The sequence below is a fragment of the Coregonus lavaretus genome (genome assembly GCF_964263955.1).
Source record: "Coregonus lavaretus genome assembly, chromosome: 10".
Lineage (NCBI taxonomy): Eukaryota > Metazoa > Chordata > Actinopteri > Salmoniformes > Salmonidae > Coregonus > Coregonus lavaretus.
In genome coordinates this window covers 45,822,310-45,830,602 of record NC_139997.1, presented here as the reverse complement: position 1 = coordinate 45,830,602, position 8,293 = coordinate 45,822,310, and the positions used below count along the sequence as shown (strand labels likewise).

Sequence of the window (8,293 nt, the reverse complement as noted above, 5' to 3'; positions counted from 1 at the left end):
TCCAGTTCCAATCAACATATATTCTTATTTTAAGAGCTAAAACAGTGCTATTTTGTATAAAACAGAGTTAGTCATTTTAACATTTTTTAAAAACTAATTCACATAACCGTTGTAAACAGATGTAAATCATTTGCAGTCACATTGGTTGGCACATATCATTCCCTTGTAAAGTAAACCAATAATTTTCGGAAATTTACAGAACTCTTCAATTTCATTGGTTTGCAGTGCACAGACTGGACGGATGTGATTGGACGGTTTTGACATGGCTGCTACATGGTCGTCATGGTACATTTTCAGACATTCTTCTATGCAAAATCACTACTTGACAGACAGGTGCCATGGAAATTCACGAACAAGTAGAATACACATTAATATTACAAGTAAGAAGTCCAACATAACACCATAGAGAAGAAGACAAGGTAAAAAAGATGGACAGAGCAGTGAAGGTGTACGCGTGCTGGACATCCCCCTGGCCTCCATGGACTCCTCAGTTCCGGTCTCTCTTCTAAACGCCGGTCTCTTTACTCCTGCGAAGCTGACCACGGCTCCACTCTCTTTTCATTTTACTTGAAGAATCAGACCGGGGGAGTGCCTCTGTGCCTTTACACCCTAGGATTGGATCACCGACCTGGGAACAGTCGTTCTCATCTGCCCCCTCCTCGACCTGGACCATATCGGACATGGACACCACAGAAGAACGACGCTTGGCCCTGGTCGTAGCCTCACTGTGCTGATCTCTGAGTGGCGCCCTCTGCTTTTGGGGTTGGGCGTCAACGGCGCTCCAGAGACAGTTGAGCCACTGCTGCTTGTGGAAAACGTTGTTGACCTGCAGGGTGTCAGACTGGCCGTGGGTCGGGTCCAGGGAGGTCACGCGGAACACGTTCTTAGCTTTCTCCCCCTGGCTGAAGGCCCCTCTGAAGGACCCTCCCATGCGTATGTCTCCATCCTGTAGGTCCTCTAGAACCAGGTCTCTGATGGGGAGGGGCTGACGGTACACCTGGTAGCAGCTCCGCTCGTTACGCGTCACCGGCCGCGTCAGCACCAGCAGCTCAGAGAACAGGAACACATGAAGCTTCGAGCCACTCTTGTTGCGTAGCTCTCCGTGACAGTGCAAGGTCTTGCAGTTGTCGATGAGTGGGTCTCTCTGCCTGTCATCTAGATACTCCAGCTTATTAATGTAGTACTGACACTCCGACTCTCCCTTCCTCACGTTGATGTCAGACAACACACCCTGGATGATGGTCATCGCTTTCTCCAGACAGGGTACATCAGGGTGGTCTGGCGGGGTATGCCTCAGTATCTCTCTCAGCAGTAGGGGGTATTTGACCAGCCGGCTCCTGGGTATATCCAGGAAGCTCCACAGGTCCAGCTTCCTGCTGAAGTATACTCCAGGCAGCGCTGCAGGAAGTCCTGCACCCTCCGGTCCTGCTTCTTCTGGTCCAACAGGGCCTTGGCGGCCAGCTGGTTACAGAAGGAACTCCCTCAGCACAGTGGAGGTTTTTTGGAGTTGTTGACAGTGGCGGGGGAGGTTTCGGAGCTGACGACCGCTAGGCTAATGGTGGACGTTCTCTTCGAGGAAATCCTTCGAGGAAATCCTTCGACTCTTCGGCTTGTCTTCCACAGATAATTCGACCACCTCCGACTCCTCCATTTTAGAGGTTGGGTGTAGGAAGCTAGCTAGCTAATTCAAAACAATACAATTATAATGAAACAGCAACGACGATCAATGGAAACAGGATGCACCTGAGCTCAATTTCGAGTCTCATAGCAAAGGGCTTGAATACTTATGTAAATAAGGTATCTGTTTTTTGTTTGTAATACATTTGCAAAAATTTCATAAAACCTGTTTTCACTTTGTCATTATGGGGTATTGTGTGTAGATTAACAAAATTACGCTCTCTGGTGTAGTATTTTGAATTATTTTATTCATGACTGTTCAGACAAAAGTTGTATAATTTTGGGGCAAATTTTTTTTTTTAGCTTATTTTGGCAAAATTATTTCAATTTATTAGCAGCACCCCCAGCACCATTACTTCCCGCGGCTATGTCGGTACTTCCTCTGTAATCCCCCAATGTTTCTTTTTTCTGCTTTCTACTTTTCCATACAAACTTCTTCTTCCCCAGAAAACAGAACCGCTATAGGCATATATTTGTTTTATGAAGGTTTGGCTTCTTGCACAACATTTGTCAATTTCATCATCTGTGTGGAATGCTATATTTTTTTATAAAAAACTACAGATTGCAGCATCCAAAGAAATGAACACAGTTGCACAGGACATACATACAGTTGAAGTCGGAAGTTTACATATACCTTAGCCAAATACATTTAAACTCAGTTTTTCAGAATTCCTGACATTTAATCCTAGTAAAAATTCCCTGTCTTAGGTCAGTTAGGATCACCACTTTATTTTAAGAATGTGAAATGTCAGAATAATAGTAGAGAGAATGATTTCTTTCAACTTTTATTTCTTTCATCACATTCCCAGTGGGTCAGAAGTTTACATGCTACCAAATACTAATTGAGTGTATTGCCTTTAAATTGTTTAACTTGGGTCAAACGTTTCGGGTAGCCTTCCACAAGCTTCCCACAATAAGTTGGGTGAATTTTGGCCCATTCCTCCTGACAGAGCTGGTGTAACTGAGTCAGGTTTGTAGGCCTCCTTGCTCGCACACGCTTTTTCAGTTCTGCCCACAAATGTTCTATAGGATTGAGGTCAGGACTATGTGATGCCCACTCCAATACCTTGACTTTGTTGTCCTTAAGCCATTTTGCCACAACTTGGGAAGTATGCTTGGGGTCATTGTCCATTTGGAAGACCCATTTGCGACCAAGCTTTAGCTTCCTGACGGATGTCTTGAGATGTTGCTTTAATATATCCACATAATTTTCCTTCCTCATGATTTTCCTTCCTCTATTTTGTGAAGTGCACCATCCCTCCTGCAGCAAAGCACCCCCACAGCATGATGCTGCCACCCCCGTGCTTCACGGTTGGGATGGTGTTCTTCGGCTTGCAAGCCTTCCCCTTTTTCCTCCAAATATAACGATGGTCATTATGGGCAAACAGTTATATTTTTGTTTCATCAGACAAGAGTACATTTCTCCAAAAAGTACGATCTTTGTCCCCATGTGCAGTTGCAAACCGTAGTCTGGCTTATTTATGGTGGTTTTGGAGCAGTGGCTTCTTCCTTGCTGAGCGGCCTTTCAGGTTATGTCGATATAGGACTCATTTTACTGTGGATATAGATACTTTTGTAGCTGTTTCCTCCAGCATCTTCACAAGGTCCTTTACTGTTGTTCTGGGATTGATTTGCACTTTTCGCACCAAAGTAAGTTCATCTCTAGGAGACTGCGTGGTCCCATGGTGTTCACACTTGCGTACTATTGTTTGTACAGATGGACGCGGTACCTTCAGGCATTTGGAAATTGCTCCCAAGGATGAACCAGACTTGTGGAGGTTTACAATTTGTTTCTGAGGTCTTGGCTGATTTCTTTTGATTTTCCCATGATGTCGAGCAAAGAGGCACTGAGTTTGAAGGTAGGCCTTGAAATACATCCACAGGTACATCTCCAATTGACTCAAATGATGTCAATTAGCCTATCAGAAGCTTCTAAAGCCACGACATCATTTTCTGGAATTGTCCAAGCTGTTTAAAGGCACAGTCAACTTAGTGTATGTAAACTTCTGACCCACTGGAATTGTGATACAGTGAATTATAAATGAAATCATCTGTCTGTAAACAATTGTTGGAAAAATTACTTGTGTCACGCACAAAGTAGATGTCCTAACCGACTTGCCAAAACTATAGTTTGTTAACAATAAATTTGTGGAGTGGTTGAAAAACTAGTTTTAATGACTCCAACCTAAGTGTATGTAAACATCCGACTTCAACTGTAGGTAGGCCTACAAGGTATGCATTAAAGAAGTATCGACTGATACCGACTCAATGTATTCGGAGGTAGGCCTACACTGAGTTTAGTCAGCTATGAAAGCAGCCCATGTAATAAAACGTTTTTCATTTATGAATGTAGGCCTAGCTACTGTAGGCAGGGCCGTAACTACATGAGGACACCAAGGTCCGAACCTCTGTAATTTCTTCTAATTTGAAAAAAAAAAAAAATATATATATATATATATATATATATATATATATATATATATATATATAGTACACAATAAAGAAAATCTATTATGGGTCAGCATCTAGCATAAATATTGCTCTCAGTGTTGATCAAAGCTCAGAACGCTTTCTTGATCTGACTGCGTTCTAATCGTGCTTGCGTCTTTGCGAATAAGTGGAATCATGAACAGTGGTTTGTTCCTTATGTTCACCTGCATTCCCCGGATTTGCCTCCGGGATTGACCTTTTTAGCAGCACATTCACCACTCTCTCAAACGGCTAACTCTGCCCTCTCGTGGCACAGGCCGAGGGCCTGAGACGTGAAACGAACTACCCTAGCCTAGGCAGCCGATAATGCATGGGCGCTAGATCTGAACTATCGGACCATTGGGTGCACACTGCCTGCCCTCCAGGACACCTACAACACCAGGTGTCGCAGGAAGGCCAAGAAGATCATCAGGGACCTCAGCCACCCGAGCCACGGCCTGTTCTTCCCGCTTCCATCACTCAGACGTGGGCAGTACAGGAGTGTCATGGCTAAAACTAACAGACTGGCCAATAGCTTCTACCCCCAGACAATCAGACTGCTGAATAGCCACCACTAGTCAGCCACCTGCTCCCCCTGACCCCATACGCTGAATGTATATTGCGTTCAGCCAATGAGGTTTCAGCAGTCTGTTGTTTACCCCTGGCTGAACGCAGGGTGCAACATCAGGAAGTAGCATTCCTAGGCATTAGCAACTCTAGCATGGTGGTGGAAAATGGTATTTCATAAAGAAAGTACACAGATTTTCCCCGTTTATTTCAGCCTTCTCACCCTCTTTACTTTTATTAAAGTATGACAATTGGGTACAACTGCTAACATTAAATGGAGCCTACCTCAGCGGGAACAAAAAATAGGGTACTAAATTCTCATAATACAGTGGGGAAAAAAAGTATTTAGTCAGCCACCAATTATGCAAGTTCTCCCACTTAAAAAAATGAGAGAGGCCTGTAATTTTCATCATAGGTACACGTCAACTATGACAGACAAATTGAGGAAAAAAATCCAGAAAATCACATTGTAGGATTTTTTATGAATTTATTTGCAAATTATGGTGGAAAATAAGTATTTGGTCACCTACAAACAAGCAAGATTTATGGCTCTCACAGACCTGTAACTTCTTCTTTAAGAGGCTCCTCTGTCCTCCACTCGTTACCTGTATTAATGGCACCTGTTTGAACTTGTTATCAGTATAAAAGACACCTGTCCACAACCTCAAACAGTCACACTCCAAACTCCACTATGGCCAAGACCAAAGAGCTGTCAAAGGACACCAGAAACAAAATTGTAGACCTGCACCAGGCTGGGAAGACTGAATCTGCAATAGGTAAGCAGCTTGGTTTGAAGAAATCAACTGTGGGAGCAATTATTAGGAAATGGAAGACATACAAGACTACTGATAATCTCCCTCGATCTGGGGCTCCACGCAAGATCTCACCCTGTGGCGTCAAAATGATCAGATCACAAGAACGGTGAGCAAAAATCCCAGAACCACACGGGGGAACTAGTGAATGACCTGCAGAGAGCTGGGACCAAAGTAACAAAGCCTACCATCAGTAACACACTACGCCGCCAGGGACTCAAATCCTGCAGTGCCAGACGTGTCCCCCTGCTTAAGCCAGTACATGTCCAGGCCCGTCTGAAGTTTGCTAGAGTGCATTTGGATGATCCAGAAGAGGATTGGGAGAATGTCATATGGTCAGATGAAACCAAAATAGAACTTTTTGGTAAAAAACTCAACTCGTCGTGTTTGGAGGACAAAGAATGCTGAGTTGCATCCAAAGAACACCATACCTACTGTGAAGCATGGGGGTGGAAACATCATGCTTTGGGGCTGTTTTTCTGCAAAGGGACCAGGACGACTGATCCGTGTAAAGGAAAGAATGAATGGGGCCATGTATCGTGAGATTTTGAGTGAAAAACCTCCTTCCATCAGCAAGGGCATTGAAGATGAAACGTGGCTGGGTCTTTCAGCATGACAATGATCCCAAACACACCGCCCGGGCAACGAAGGAGTGGCTTCGTAAGAAGCATTTCAAGGTCCTGGAGTGGCCTAGCCAGTCTCCAGATCTCAACCCCATAGAAAATCTTTGGAGGGAGTTGAAAGTCCATGTTGCCCAGCGACAGCCCCAAAACATCACTGCTCTAGAGGAGATCTGCATGGAGGAATGGGCCAAAATACCAGCAACAGTGTGTGAAAACCTTGTGAAGACTTACAGAAAACGTTTGACCTGTGTCATTGCCAACAAAGGGTATACAACAAAGTATTGAGAAACTTTTGTTATTGACCAAATACTTATTTTCCACCATAATTTGCAAATAAATTCATAAAAAATCCTACAATGTGATTTTCTGGATATTTTTTTCTCATTTTGTCTGTCATAGTTGACGTGTACCTATGATGAAAATTACAGGCCTCTCTCATCTTTTTAAGTGGGAGAACTTGCACAATTGGTGGCTGACTAAATACTTTTTTCCCCACTGTAAGTGAGCTTTATAGAGAGTAGGCTACTGAGACAGACAGTGATGTGGCACTCAGTGGTGAGGCTGAGGCAGGCTGCAATGCATGCAGTAGGAAGTAGAGGAGACAGAGAGAGAGAGAGGAAGCAAGCAGAGAGCGAGGTTATAACAGTGGTTCCCAAACTTGGGGTTGGGGCCCCATATGGGGTCCCCTGAGAAAATCTGTACTAATTTTAGCAAACAAGTTAGGAACAAAACAAAAAATATATGTTTCAATACGAACATCTCCACATGGCCCATCTTCCCTATAGGCCTACATTAAATGCTAACAATACAGTTCTAAAAATGTAATTCGTTTTTTTGTTATATCGGTGGTTGTTCGTCTTATCTCCATCGCCCACCGGAGTTTATAGTTGACCAATTACCAACCTTTTTTTAACCACTACATCACTGATTACCACTACATCACTGCGGAGCTTGATTAGTAATGCCTAGGAATACAAATGTGAAACTATGTAATTTGAGAAAAGAGAGAGCCTATCTGTGTAAAGAGTTGATGATTTTATACAATTCATCATTACAACTGACTGAACAGTTGCTGATGCTACGTGTCAGTGTGAATCATTTCTCATGTGTCGCCCCTTCCAGGGGTAGGCCTATAACATTACAATAGTGTAGCTAATAGGCTTTGTGTTTATAGATCGACTGAGGTGAATGAACCTACAGCAGCCAAGGTGATAATGGCTGGGTTCATTTTTGTTTTGTTTTTGCTGCCCTCCAAATAGCATTTTTATATTTGTATAGAAATGTAAAAGTTGAAGCTCATTTACTACACTTCTATACAATAAAAAACTTCAGACCTCACTAAAACTCAAACCGTCTTCAAGCCCTTAGCTACTATATTGTAGTCTAAGTAGGCCACTGCTGACACTAGTAAGAGAACATTCCAGACCCACTACGGTGTTTCCGGTGCCAAGTTTACGGTCATGTTGCAGCAGTATGTAGGAGGACGATTCAGAGATGTGAGAAGTGTGCAGGAGGGCATGGGACAAAAGAGTGTGTCGTTTCAGGGGAAAAGTGGGGTGTTTCAATTGTGGGGGTGGCCATGTTGCTGGGGATCAGAAATGTCCCGTGCGAGTGAGACAGATTGAAGTTTCCAGGGTGAGAGCAGTGCAGAAAGTGTCATATGCTGAGGCAGTGAGGAAAGTAGAGGATGGTGAGCAAAGGGAACGCGAAAGTAGGTCAGTACAGAGTGACCCGAACAGTTTGTGCTTTAGTAAAGTTGGCTTCTTGGCATTTATTGCTATGGTCATTAATTGTACCGCACAGATGGAAAGGAAATCCCAGAAGATTGAATTGGTAGTAGCAGAAGCAGAGAAGTGTTTGGGTATCAGATATTTTAGTGCAGAAGAACTACAGGGGGTTTTGAGAGAAGGGGTTCCAACCTCCCACCTCCCAGGCTGGTGGCCTGGTGTAGGATCTGTTGGGGCCAAAGTATTGGGAAGGGGTGGAGTGGTGTGTTGGGGATAGTGGTTTATATATAGATGGTGGTGCAATGTCCTTTTTTTCTCAATTTCCCTTTTCTGTGAACAAAATGTGCAATACAATCCACTTTCCAAACTGTGAAAGGCAGCAATACACAACAAAGCGTCTGTCTAGTCTGCCGGAAAA

The 8,293-nt window shown here is 43.7% G+C and overlaps 1 pseudogene across 1 annotated transcript; it reads right to left on the bottom strand.

Annotated features, from left to right (window-relative positions):
* Nucleotides 1-505: 505 nt before the first annotated feature.
* LOC311136362 (neuroepithelial cell-transforming gene 1 protein-like) lies at nt 506-1,651 on the bottom strand (annotated as a pseudogene). The gene is made up of 2 exons: nt 1,565-1,651; nt 506-1,461 (listed from the first exon to the last, which is right to left on the bottom strand). The product of its transcript is annotated as a neuroepithelial cell-transforming gene 1 protein-like (transcript).
* Nucleotides 1,652-8,293: the final 6,642 nt, after the last annotated feature.